The sequence below is a fragment of the Diceros bicornis genome, chromosome 5 (genome assembly GCF_020826845.1).
Source record: "Diceros bicornis minor isolate mBicDic1 chromosome 5, mDicBic1.mat.cur, whole genome shotgun sequence".
NCBI classification, from domain to species: Eukaryota; Metazoa; Chordata; class Mammalia; order Perissodactyla; family Rhinocerotidae; genus Diceros; species Diceros bicornis.
Window position 1 is genome coordinate 81,832,956 of NC_080744.1, and position 14,266 is coordinate 81,847,221.

Here is a 14,266-nt window from a genome sequence, read left to right on the forward strand (position 1 = left end):
CAATAAAAGAAACCGGGACTCCCTGAAGAAATGGCTGACTCTAGGACAGCAGCACAAAAAGCAGAAGATGAGCCTGGACTATCTTACTGTCCCAAAAGTAAGAAACTGCTCCAAAAAGGAGAGGAACATAAAACAATCAATGAGTTAAGCTAAAGGAGCTCCCACTGACCAAATCTGAGTTCATCTGGAACATCAAAATGAATACCGACAGGTAATAAGAGTACAATCTACTTAGTAAAAAAGAATCTATGAATTTATATTGATATTAAATAAGCAAATCAGAACCAAAAGCTCTTCTTTACAATAGAAGGGAATGCCACCTAATAAAAGTAGAAGGAATAACAGTTAGAAAAACACCATTTTGGAACCACTGTGTAATAACTGATTCAGGCAAGAATCATCAACGAATGCTAAAACTATTATGTAAACGTTGTTGGGAGGACAGAATATTTACACAGTCTCAAAGTGTCTCCCTACAAATTACACAATAAAAACAAAGAGGACAATGATAACCTTTACACGGAGAAAACTGGCAGGCAAACCTTAAGTGATCACCAACAATGGGTCAAACTGACATCATATTGCCTCCTGATGTGATGCACTGAGGATATATCATCACTTATGTGGTATTCCTGCCAAAAATGCATAACCTGAATCTAACAACAAAGAAGCAATGTGACAAACCCAGATTAATAGACATCCTACAACAAAGGGCTGTACTGTTTAAAACTATTAATGTTAGTGGGTCAGGAATTTGAGTGTGGCTTAAAGAAAAAAAAAACTATTAACGCTAAGAAAAAGAAAAAAACGTTGAGGGGCCAGCCCTGTGGCCTAGCGTTTAAGTTCAGCACACTCCACTTTGGCAGCCCGGGTTCGGTAACTGGATGCAAACCTACACCACTCAGTGGCGGCAAACCACATACAAAATAGAGGAAGACTGTCACAGGTGTTAGCTCAGGGCGAATCTTCCTGAGCAGAGTAAAAAAAAGAAAAGAAAAAAAGGTTGAAAGACTGTTTCAGATTAAAGGAGATAAGAGATATGATAACCAAAATACAATGGATAGGGTCCGGCCCAGTGGTGTAGTGATTAAGTTCCCCCACCCTGCTTCAGCGGTGCGGGGTTCACAGGTTCGAATCCTGGGCGTGGACCCACACACCGCTCATCAAGCCATGCTGCAGCAGCATCCCACATACAAAATAGAGGAAGACTGGCACAGATGTTAGCTCAGAGCCAATCTTCCTCAGCAAAAAGGGGACGATTCACAACAGATGTTAGCTCAGGACCCATGTTCCTCACCAAAAAAAATAAATAAATAAAATACAATGGATAATATTGGATTAGAAAAAATCCTATTAAAGGACTTCAGCACCATTGAAGAGATATCAATATGAACTGTACATTAAGTTATGGTATCAATATTCAATTTCTTGAATCCATCATTCATTCTTACATGTGGTTATATAAGAATATGCCTGTGTTCTCAGGAGCTATCAGTTGAAACATTTAGGGGTAGAGGATCATGAGGTGTACAACCTACTCTCAAATGGCTCAATAATAAAAATAATTATAATAGGAACAGGAAGAAAAAGGAAAAGACGGAAAAAAAAGAGGAAGAAGGAAAGAAAAAAAACGAGATCTACAGAGTGGATCCCTGCTATTACTTTACAACATACGATATGCTCAATGACATTATATGTTTAATAAGTGGTTTCCTTGTTGGCAAAGTACATAGTACATTAATGCAGCATTTCCATCTATCCTTTGTATGCATCTGTGATGCTTTGCCTCAGATGATACGCCTCTGACTTTAAATAAATTTGCATCTTTGGTATACTCCAGAAGACGTAATCAAGGAGCTTCAAACTCTAAATAAAATAAAATAGCAATATCTGTTTCCAGACTTTGAGGCCACCGTGCAAACACAAAGAATGATAAAGCAAATGTGCCAAATGTTAACAACTGGTGATCTAGGTGACGGGTATATGGGAGTTCATTGTACTATTCTTGTAACTTCTAAGTTTTCTCCAAAACAGAAAGTTAAAAAAAAAAAAGACTTCTGCCAATACTAAAACTTTACTTTGGGGAAACTGAGCCATTTCTGAAAAACAAAATCTTAACTCTCAGATTCTTCTCTCCCTTTCCCTTCATAATCCATGTCGAATTAAGTTTAACACCATTAAGAAAAAGATTTTCAGTGTCAAAATAAACATTCTGCTAAAGTAGTCCCCAACTTGCAAATGGGATATGTTCCAAAATGGGATATACCCATTTGTAAGTCAGCTGTTTAGAAGGTGGAATGATTATTCACTATTATAAATAGTGGCTGGTTCCTTAATGTTGGCCACAAAAGCTCTTTGATAAATCTTCATTAGCAAGTGAATTAGTATTCAATTGAATGCAAACTTCATTGCAGTTGAATTAGTACTGTATTTCATGCATACTGTGTTAAATTGCATAGAGTGCCCTCCTGTTAGCCTTTCTGAAATAACATGAAATTAGCTGGATAAGCTGAAGTAAGGGAATGGAGGAGACGTTGGTTAGTAAGGAGCAACGAGTAACTAACTACAATTTCTAACACTGTTTTTACAAGGATTTGCATTTCAAACTGGAAATATAGCCCTCAGACAAGATGTCTACTCGAAGCCCAGTTACAAGGCTAAATGGAATCTCAGGAAATGCCACTTGTGCTCAATAGCTCTGGGATTCCTATCCTGACCCAGAATGCTGATGACAGTATGTCAATACGTACAGAAAACAGAAAATGCATAAGGTAGTATTTTATAGTCTGGAAAGTATCTTTATAATTTTTAAAGTCTGATTTGGGAAAACTGGTTTGTGGTTGGTCATTTTAGTTGCTTAGGACAACTTCCACTCAATTCAACATTTACTGAGCATTCACTATGCACCATGATAGACTGGTGGGTACTGAGCATACAAAAAGCAAAACAGTCTTTGATGTAGGAACTCAGCCTAGCAGAAGAGAATGACATCAATTACAATACTCTCAATATTCTAAAATGGGACTTTCTCTATAAATAGTGTGTATATCAAGAAGAAGTGGGAAAATCTTTGTCTAGAGACATTAAAACTGATATCAGATGACATATGAGCTACAACTTAAACAATAGTTCAACAGGTATATGAGCAAAGGAGCATTCCAATCCCAGGTAAAAACATGAACAAAGACACAGAAGCATTCACTCAAACATTTACTATCTTCCAAGTGCCAGGCAGTGTGCTATTGCCTAGAGATACAGCTATCAACAAGACAGACAAGGCCTCTGCCTTCATGGAGTTTACATTCAGGTAATGGAGAAAGACCATAAATAAGCAATAACTAAACAAACAAGATATGTACCAATTATAAGTGTCTCGAAGGAAATAAACAAGATGTGTGAGAGAGTACCTACTGGAGTGCAACATTAAACAGAATGGTCTGAGTGAGGAAGTGAGATTTGGGCCAAGTTTCAAAAGGTTTGGCCATGCCAGCCTTATGAAGAGCATCTCAAGCAGGCAGTTCTAAAAATGCAAAAGACCCTAAAATAGGAAAGGACTTAGAGAGTTGAAAGAACACTGAGAGGCCTGTGTGGCTGCCATCCAATGAACGAGGGAAGAACAATGAGGAGGAGAAAGAACATTCAGGGCCCTTCGGGCCATGGAAAGGAGTACAGGCTTGATTTCGAGAGGAACAGAAAGCCATTAGAAGATTTTTAAGCAGAGAAATGACATGATTTAGGCTCTTAAAATGATCCCTAGGGCTGTTGTGTGAAGAAAGAACTTGTGAGAAGTAAGGAAAGAAACAAGAAGCCCAATTAGGAGGCTACTGCAGTAATTCATGCAAGAGATAATGATGCTCTGAAATAAAGAAGTGGCAGTGAAGACCAAGAGTGGTGGATTGGCTCAAGATAAATTCCAAATGTACAACAGAAGGGGCGATGGACTGGATCTGAGAGAAAAGAAAAGACTCCAGAATGATACTTTAAGTTTTTGACTTGAGTACTGCCATTTACTTAGATGGGGAAGGCCAGCAGAGACAACAGGGTGTGGAAGTAGGAGGGAAGAAGATTGGCGGAGAGGAATAAATAGTTATATTTTAGTTATATGGCTAATATTATATTTGAGATTCCAACTAGATTTTCAAGTGGATATCAAGCTCAGGAAAATTCTGGGCTAGAAAAAAAAAGTGAGAGACATCATGAAAATACTTGGCCTTTTCAGGGAAGAGCAAACAGCTGGCCTTAACTGGGTCATAGAAACTGAATTGTAGTGGCTGACAATAAGCCTGGAAAGATAGTATAGAACCATATTATTAAGTGAACCACGACTAACAATGGCAATAGCAGTAGTATGAATGATAGTAATAATAGGGGAAAAAATTTATTGCATTTTAGGTACCAAGCACTGTGGTAAAGGCTTTATAATACACATCTCATTCAATCCTCTCAACAACTCTATAATATTATAATTACTATTTTATACACTGAGTCTCAAGAAGATTAAGAACTTGCCAAAGAACACAAAGTGCTAGAGTGGGTATGCAAACTTAGGTGGTCTGATTTTAGAGGCCAATATCTTACCCCTTAAATTACTGTCTCTCTACTGATTTTACATGCCTTCATAGTTTTTCTTAAAAGAAGGATGACATTTAGATCTGAATTTTAGAAATATAATCCAAGTCTCTATGTATGATACAGATTGCTAGGGGTGGGGATAAGAGGTGAGACAGGCAAACACAGTATTAGCCAATGCAAGAGCACCTTGTTTTAATAAGCCAAAAGTTACAAGTTATCTTACCAGGTTAAAGGAAGAGTATTCCTTTGTTCCAAGGGTCACAAATCGTACCTTAAACTAATCTAAGTCAACCTGCATGTGTATGCTACTGGTAACAAGAATAACCTGGTAAAAAGGTCCAGCTCATGCAGTACAAATTTACCACCCATTCCCAAAATATTTCTCAAAACATATAACTTTATTGATGGTTGAATTTTTTTTAAGTTCACAGATTAAAGTTTATATTTTTGTACAAGGAAGAAAATAAAATTAGTACTGATTCAAGACAACCATAAAAATATGTGCCTTGGTATTTTTCAGAAATATTTATCAGAAGTCTGATCGACCAGTGTCTGTTTTTCACCCACGGTAACAATTCTCCGGCTTTCAGCTATTAAACTAACGAAGAAGTGAATTACCTGCTGTCATACACCAATGTTCAAATATTTGGTATACCACCTCACAAACCAGCTGATTTTTTTAACTCATATGCTTATGATTTCATCTCAAGTGACTACTAAGACAATTCTATATTAAAGAAAATAGTAAGTTCAGTAAATATCAATTAAATTCAGTAAATACAAATAATAATTATTAAAATCAGTAAATAACAAAGAGCTATATAAAAAATAGTATTTATTAAATAAGTGCCAACACACATCCCATGCTATGCATGAGACTTATTAATTAACAAATGGGTTTATATCCAAGTATAATAAACTGGACACAGGGTCCATTTATTATAGAGTACACAAATAAAGCATACACAGATAAAATCATTTAGTTCCACAGAGCAGGTAAAATGAAGTATAAAAAAATTATAGATCACCTACTAAAGAAAAGCTATTTTTAAAATATACCTATCACAGATAGGTTATAAAAATATTTTTCTAATTTCAAGTTTTAAACACCATATCTTAAAGACAACTCCTACAGATAATTCCTAAAAGATATACTTCACTGAAGAGTAGGAAAAATACTTTTATTTAATTTTAATTTTTTTTTTTAATATTTGGGGAGATTATGGAGGTTAGAACCAAACAATGATGGCAGATCAAAAACCTAATGTAGAACAGCCAACTAAACATTTTTGTACAATCTGACAACGAATTTAAGACACTGGGATATTTTATCCCAAACACATATATGAGCATTCTCCTGTTTTTATACGTTATATGAAGTCCCTCTGATCACACACACTAAAAGTACAGGTACCGGGCAGAGTACCTATATAATCTTCACAGGAAGGAAAAGGATGTACTGAGGAAGGGATGAAGGGAAATCAGGCAATACGCATTTCTGTACATTAAGCTTCAGGCAGTGTGCTAGGAACTTTCACACCCATTATTTCATTTAATTCTAACATTCCACAGGGCAGGTAGTGTAATTCCTTTCCATTTTACAGAGGATGTCTCATAACTTTGTCAGTGGTGGAGCTGGGATCTGAACCAAGATTCGACGATAAAGTGAAGCAGCCTTCCTTTATGAGGACTTGCAAATCAGCACTACTTAGTAAAGTGTTCTTTTGCAGGAGGTTATCTCACTGGAAGATTGATTTGATTTTCCATATTTACACTTCCCTTTTACTTAAAATTCAGAGGGCACTCACTCACTAAAAACGTCCACAAATTTTCTTTCTAATCTAGAAAAAAGCAATATTGATCATTTTCAATCCACAAAGCAGTATTTTCATTGCCCCATCACTGATAAAAGAAAATTTCAGCTTGACTTTGTCACATTCACATGCACCTTGAGTATATCCTCCAAAACAAAAAATGGGGATATGGTGTGATTACAAGACAGAGTATATGAAATTACAAATGCCCACAGAAAATCGAGGACCATCATCGTTGCATGTTACAGTAAATTCCTCTTGCTAGACTAAAAGCAGCAAAGGCAGAAAAAAAGGTGGCTTTCCAAAACCTGACTGACACACTTGCTACTTCCCAATAACAAATTTGCTTACGGATTCCTCCTCCTAAATCAGAACACAAATCTACTAAAAAGATTTAATTGAGGTATTTCAAACTTCAAAATCATGTTCTAATAAACATTTCCATAATTACTTAACCACCCTCAGAATACACTTCGATATTTCTCTCTTGGTAACCAAACAATTAATGTGTGATGTTGCTATTGCTTGAATATTAATAAAATTAATATTAACTTGTACTGCATTCTAAATGGAAAAGCTATAATGCAATTGCTTTGGGAAAAAAATCACCACTTGAAATAACTTTTTTAAAAAATTATTTCCAATTGCATTTACAAAAATGAATCTTTGTCACACCTACTCATTAAGGAAACATAAAAACTCTAAGAATATGGAAGGAGATTATTCTCAAACCATAATTCAACATGGTGACATTACAATTATTATTTCTGAGCCCCAAAGAGCTATCTTTCTCCCACTGAACACCCCCTATCACACATTCACTCACTCCTCTCAACAATTTAGAAACAAACTTTTGCAGGGAAGTAATTTAAAGAGTTAAATACAACTTCATCATCTTTGTTCCAATATAAATAAAACCATAGTTTTATAATAACAATAGTGTGAATTAAATGAAATAAGCAAATAATTGTGTTTAGAGAGATCCCTGTTACTTCAAAATCGTTGACTGCTTTAGTAAATAAGTTTCTTTTGGAAGCTTTAGTAAATAAGTTTCTTTTGGAAGCACTCTTCTAACAGAATTGTTAATCTCAACACTGAGTCTACAAAGTATTTAAAGCATTAGTTTTAGCTCTTTAGAATATTTTCATTATGTAACATCACAACTTTTTAAAGCAATGCTGAGAATTAAAAGTGATTCCAGAATCAATTTATGCATCATTATACAAAACAAACTAATCTTAATATTTTTATAACACGTGTTCATTACGTTTGATATAAAGTCTAACTAAAACTGGCATCTGCTTTCGTGAAAACACTTCTGACTTTTTTCCTAAACAAAAGTTGCCGTTCACAGGAAAAGAACTGAGTAAAGACTGAGCACTCCAAAAATATAACATCCCCAAAAATGTACCTATGAAAGCCCTAACAACACAATATACTTATTTTATCCTCACTTCCTAAATTCGTGTTATTAAAATAAATACCATTTTTGTGTTTTCAAAAAAAATTTTAAAGCTATTTTGTTTACCTTTTCCACAGACTGTTCAAGTACTGCCAAGGTAACAGATTTTAAAACTGACAACTGGAGTACTTGGCAGTTGCCAAAACAACACAGCTGGATTCTTAAAGGGAAAGTACTCTCGTGTAATGTACACCTAATTATAGCTTTAAAGAATCTTCTCTTCATATAGCGATAGATACAAGACACAAGGGAAATCCGCTGTGCTAAAAAAAACTTGAAAAATTTTAGACAATATTTGTTTAAAAATACACATACTACTGATAACTTATCACAGCAGGCCTTTCTAATTGCACATTTACTGGAATCCCAATCTCGTAAACTAAAATGCAGGTTAACACTATGCTGCTATTCTTCAATCTACACACACGGTTCCCTTCCGGTCCATGACAGGAGGCTCGCTTCACATCTCAGGAATCACACTTCAGGTCTGAGGAACATTTTTAAAGTCACACTTTCACGGAGAAAAATTTTTTTTGTTTTTCTAATTCAGAAATGCTCACCTTTTCTAAACTTGTTTGCACCATCTCACCTACTAATGTAATCCTCACTGTTCAAAGGCAGACGACACCCAACTAAGGCGAAGTTTCTATCACACAAAACCCTCCCTGCGAGCCGCGATCTACTTTCAAGTCCGGGGGCAGCGAGTGGTTCCCCGCGCAGCCCCTCCTTCCCGCGCTGTCTCCTCGCACGGCCCGCAGGTGCCCCCTGCCCTGCCACCTCCCTGGCCCGCCCCAAATACTGCCCCGGACACCGACACCTACACACACACACCGAGAGTTCGGGCCGAAACGTTCCGCCCCGTTAGACCAACCTTCTCCCAAAGCAGACATGGGGGAAGTTCTTCAAGTCCAACAACAGCGCAGAATGCCCCCCGCACCAGGGGTCAATCCCTCTGGGGAGACCCCAGCCTCGGAAGGCAAGATGGGGGGAAGAGCCCTCGGGCGTTCCTCTCCGGAGAGGCTCCAGGCCCCCAGGGAACTCCTTCAACTTTCAAGGAGGCGACGTCCACCACTGTCCCCCAGCCCCAAACGCAGTGGCGCACGGGGAGGCTCCTCGCGTCGAGTCCGCGCGGCCGAGCCTCTCCCGCCGGCCCGCGGCGCCCCGTCAGACCCGGGCCCGCCCTCGGGGCACCCCACCCCCACCTCTGCGGGCGCCGCGCCCCTCCGCGCCAACCCCGATGCGACCACCCCTCGCCGCCGCCCTCCCGCACCTCACCCGCCCCGCCGCCGCGCGCCCACGACCCCGGCCCCCTGCCAGCCGGACGCCGCCCTGTCCTGGTGTCCCCGGAGCCCCGCGGGCGCCCCTCCTCGGCCGCGCCGACCCCCGCCCCAGCGCCCCCCAGCCCTTACCCGGCCCCCTCGCCGCGACACCGCCCCCTCTAGCACCGCCGGCCCCGCAAACGGGGCGCCGCCGCCCGCGGCCCTCACCGTGTCTCCGGCGCAGCTGGCGGGCGCTCGCTCACACGCTGCAGCCCGGGCCCGCCACCAGCGCTCAGCGCCGCCCGGAGCCGCCTCCTTCAGCCCGGGACTCGCCGGGACATCCGCGCATGGATCCCCACACCGGGGCTATTTTTAGGAGACAGACCCCGGCCAGACCGGAACTCGTTCCTGCCGCCGCGCGTGCGCACTATGCCGACGGCGCTCAGTGTCCCTCCGCCATCCTCGCCTTTCCCTCCTGTCTTCTCGGCTTCCTCTCTCTCTTCTCCCATAAGGTTTCTGTTCACAGCTGATTTATCCTTTCCGTGGGCCCTAGAGTACTTGGAGTGGGAAATACAAGGGTGCGGGCAAAGAGTGTCACACAGTTTGGAGGGAGCGCTACTCCACAAGGACGTGAGGGGCGGACTATGTTTTTCCGGGTGGGTGAGGAGACGGATCACCCGGCACAGGAAGGAGATGACGGCGGTTTGGCGCCGTGGTTACGGGCTGGAGCTCGCTTCCCTCTGAAGGACCGTGTTCTCCTGGAAGGGATACTGGTCACTTGATGAGGGCCCGGGCGCCTCCCAGGGCGGGGCGGCCCGGCGGCGTCGCGCCCTGCCGCCCCCGCCTCCCCCGCCACTGCCTCCCGGACCGGCCCGCGGGGGGCAGGGGCCGGGAGCTGCTCTAGTGACGCGGCGCGTGGCAAATCGCCGCGCGTGGCCGCCGTCTCCAGCCAACCCGGGGCGCCGGGGGGGCGGGGCTCCGGGCGCGAGCCCGGCAGTCGCCCGGACTCCGGTGCCGATCACCGTACTTCTGGACGGCGCAGACACCCCCTGCTGGGCTCCTGGGGCCGCGGCCAGACCCCCGCCGTCGGGGCACACTTGGCCTCCCCGGACCTCGGCTCGGCACGCCCGCGCCCACGCCCTCATTGTGGTCAGGGCCGCACCTGTGCTCGCGTCTGGGCGGCCGCCTGCTCACCCTCCCTGAGCAAGCACAATGGGACCCTGGCGCCCGGCGCGCCGCGGCGGCTCGGACCCGGGCCGGAGAGAGTAGGACTTGAAGGAGCCTGGAAGGCAAACGACCTCTTTCAGGCCGGCTAGCCAATCTGCCCACGTCCCAGGAGAGACGCCACCTCCTAATCTTTACTATGAGTGATAGCTAATTACTAATAGGCATAGCTAGTATGCCCTGAGCGCTAAACTACGTGCTGAACATTTTGCATTTGATAGCTCATGTCTTCCTTACAACATCTCCGTGAAGAAGATTCAGTTTCTGTTCCCATTTTACAGACGAAGAAAGGGAAGATGAGCACTAAAGTGGCCTTTTGAGGTCACAGAGCTTAAGAGGAAGGCACTGAGGACTTGAACTCCTAACCACTCTGCATGCTGCCTTTTCTGAGAGAGGTGCAAAGGAGATGTGCTTTGGACAGCCGTTCAGTTTTGTGGGGTTATTGGTTTTGTTGAGGGAAGTGAGCCATTGTTGGTCCTTGCCTCCTGAAGGCTGCTCACCTCTGGAGAGTTTCTAGGGCCACACTGCCTACATCTGCACCCAGAGGTGCCTCTGCAATGGACACAAAGCCAAATGGTTATTTTCATTTGAAGATGAGAAATTCAGTCCCACAGCACTTCGAAACAAAGTGATTGGGGTGGGTGAGCAGATGCGCAGAGGCTGTGGGCAGAAGAACTGGGAAGTTACAAAGGAAGCTGGAGGCTCACAGGCTTCCTCCCTCAAGGAGGAGGCAATGTGCTGGGGAGAACCCAGCACAAAAGAGGCACATAAACACCAGCCACTGGAAAATAAACCTGGAGTCCTGCTCAGAGCCCCATATCAGTGTTCAGAGGAGCCAGCACCAGAGACTGCAGGGAGATCTTTAAAACATTAAAATTTGGTGTAAATCAGTAAATCATGTGGAAATGCATGCTTTTTAACCTGCCAGAAGCTGCAAAGCCAATTGGATTTGGCTTCTCTGTTTCAGGAACATAGAAGAGTTGGACATTTTTCCTTCAAAGCCTAGGGTCTGAGGTGGGGGCACAGTGAGCAATGGCTCCCTCATTCCCACAACCCTTTCACCCTGAAAGGAGAAAAAGAGCGAAGAGAACAGACTGTTCCAAAAGAGGTTTCCATCCTCTCTTTGCTCCAACCCATCTCCCACCCTTCCAGAAGCTGACCCTCCTGGGGCACAGAAGACTCAGCTCAGACTGCCCACCCCTACCCATTCAAATACTATTGGTCACTCCAGAAAGCCAAGCAGAGAACTTGGCCATAAGTCCAGCCAAAGCAGAAATGAAAAGACTCTTAGCATCAGCTAAGAGAACACCTCTCTCCCCACCAGTCCCTGCATTCAAAGCCCTTGTTTAAGAGTTTCAGGGAATGGTAAGAAGGAAGGAAGGAAAGAAGGGAAAGAGGAGAGAAGGAAGGAAGAAAGAAAAAGTTTAAGAATTCTAGAGCACAGCTATTGTAAAATACATTAGCAAAGGATAATGACTGTCATTTGTAATTAAAGTAACCAATTTTAGGAAATTATCACAGTTCTATTCAGGTCTCAAAAACATGTACCTGAAGTCCAGTGTCTCCATCAACTTCCAGCACTCAGCTTGGTGTAGACCATGTGCAGAGCACTTACATGTGCCATTGGCTTGGAGGGAGCTTCTGAGGAGCAGCATCTGTCAGTCTTCCAACTCTTTCTGGCCTCCTTAAAGCACTCAGCTGTCCAGTTCTATCTGAACTGAAGGGGCTCAGCATTGTACTAGGCACTGCCATATAGAGGTGAGAAAGAACAGCCTTCCTTCAAAAGGGCTGGCAGGCCATGAGGGGAGAAACACCTTAAAACACAAGCCAGCCTGATGACCACCAAGAGAGGGGTTTTCTAGGGCAGTAGAAGAGCACAGATGATGAGTATCTAAGAAGGAAAGAGAATCAAAGAAGGCTCCTTAGACAGTACCACAGTGAATCTAGGAAAACTTCCAAGAAGGATGAAAAAGGGACCCTCTCATTATGTCTTGATCTGAAGAAGAAAGCCAGAGCTCCCTGGGAGGCAGGGATTCCTGACTACCTGGCCAGCCTCACCCTCGCCTCTTCCTGCCAGAAACCTCACCACCATCATTCATAAATCTGAGAAGTTTCTCTACACACACCAGGTTATTTCCTTCTGTCTGCAGGGTAAACCCCTTTATATCCATCAAGTCTCCACTTAGACATCATTTTCTCTGAAAGCCCTTCTCTAACATAGTAACTTAGTTGAGGTATAAGTATTTCTTTATGTATATATGTCTCCTCACCTTTAGAGTGAGCTGCTTGAAGACAAGAACTGTGATTTACCCCTTAATTGATCCGCAGTATCTAGCACAGTGCCTGGCATGTAGCAGACACTCAAATAAATGTTCGTTAAATATTTATGAGCAGCCTTTAGGCACAGGGACTACTGTGTGCAAGAGGCAGAGGGACTACTGTGTGCAAGGACCCCTTGAATGTGGCTCAAGGGAGAAACCACAGCTACTGTAGTGTGCCTGGAGTCTGGGTCAAGTGCTGGGAAGTGGGAGAAGAGCCTGGAAGAGTGGTTGGGAGTGAGATCCTTAGCACATCAAGCCAGGCCATTGGATTTTTTTCTGAAAGCAATGGGAAGCCATGGACAGATTTTAAGCAGGTGAATAGCTTGATCTCTTTGGCGTTTTAGAAGGGTCACTTAGGGCCATAGTTGGGGGTAGGTGGGAGGGAGTAAGACTGGAGGCAGGACAACCAGTTAGGAGGCACTGATGATTTAGCCGCTGCTGTCAAAGCCCTCCTGTCCTCCCCTCCCCAGAGATCTCTGCAGACTGTCCCCTCACAAGGGGATGGCTTCCTGTGTGTCTCTGTTAAGGGCATGCTCTGGCCTCAGGAGAGGGCTCGAGTTGGTAGATAAATACCCCCAGCTTCCTCATGCCTCAGGAAGACAGTTCTGAGGCATGTTCCTTGAAGTGTCTCGGTGTGTGTGTGTGTGGGGGTGTCCCAGTGGATTGGGCCCCAGTTGTCCTCAGTGGTGATGCACTCATTTGCACACTTTTTATTGTCTCTCCTCACTTCCCTGCTCCCTCAGAGCTCTTCGTAGGATCACCTCCCAAATAAACTACCTGCACCAAAATCCTTGTTTTGGAGTCTGCTTTTCAGGGGACCCATTTAATAGAGATGGTAACTGAAATAAGGAAGAAAGAGGACCTGAATGAAGACAGTTGCTGTATGATGAAGAGCAAAAACTTAGAGCTTAGTTAGAAGGTAGAATTGACCTGCTTGCTGACCATTGAATCTGGAGTAAGGGAAGGTAGAGGAATCTCAGCTGCCCCCCAGGTTTCTGGTTTGGGGTCCTGGGTGGATAACAGCAGCATCCTTTAAGTGGGGAACACTGGAGGAAGATGAGATTGAGGGGGTTTGACGAGGGGAGTGTGATGATTCCATTCTGCTTGTGTTGAATTTGAGAGGCCTGTGGAACAAAATATACTTGGCTTCATGGGGTTGGAGAAAGATACAACTAGATGAGACTGGGCAATGTAGGAAGGGCTTCCTGGAGGAAGAGAAATCTAAGAAAAATTTGGAAGTTGAGGTATATGGGCTGGAGCAAAAGGGAAACAACTTATGGAGCAGAAGAATGACAATGAAAGGGATGGACAGTAAAAAAAAAAAGTGGATTCATAGAGAAAAAAAGTAAGTTTATCTGAACCAGGGAAAATAAAAAGAGCCTCAAAACACTTTTAATTTGTGAGCTGCTTGAAGATGGGGGCCATGCCATGTTCAATCTTGTGTCCCCAGCACTTAACACAAAGTTGACATTTATTAAATACGATGTGAACCAAGCAACGTGTCTCAATAAATATTTTTCATGATGTCTCAATCTTGTACAAGTATAAATAATTAAAAATTAAAGGTTTTAAATGTGTTTCCCAAAATTAGCAAATTCTCCAAATTTGACTTTG

The 14,266-nt window shown here is 43.2% G+C and overlaps 1 protein-coding gene across 6 annotated transcripts in view; it reads right to left on the minus strand.

Moving 5' to 3' along the window:
• Nucleotides 1-9,455, minus strand: part of MEF2A (myocyte enhancer factor 2A) — a 174,109-nt gene extending 164,654 nt beyond the window's left edge. For 4 of the 6 annotated variants that reach the window (XM_058542341.1, XM_058542340.1, XM_058542346.1 and 1 more), the window contains exon 1: nucleotides 9,336-9,455. The gene's annotated coding sequence lies outside the window, so the exon portion shown is untranslated. The remainder of the gene's footprint in view (nucleotides 1-9,335) is intronic. The other 2 variants (XM_058542342.1, XM_058542343.1) reach the window with 2 other exon arrangements.
• Between the last annotated feature and the right edge of the window lie 4,811 nt (nucleotides 9,456-14,266).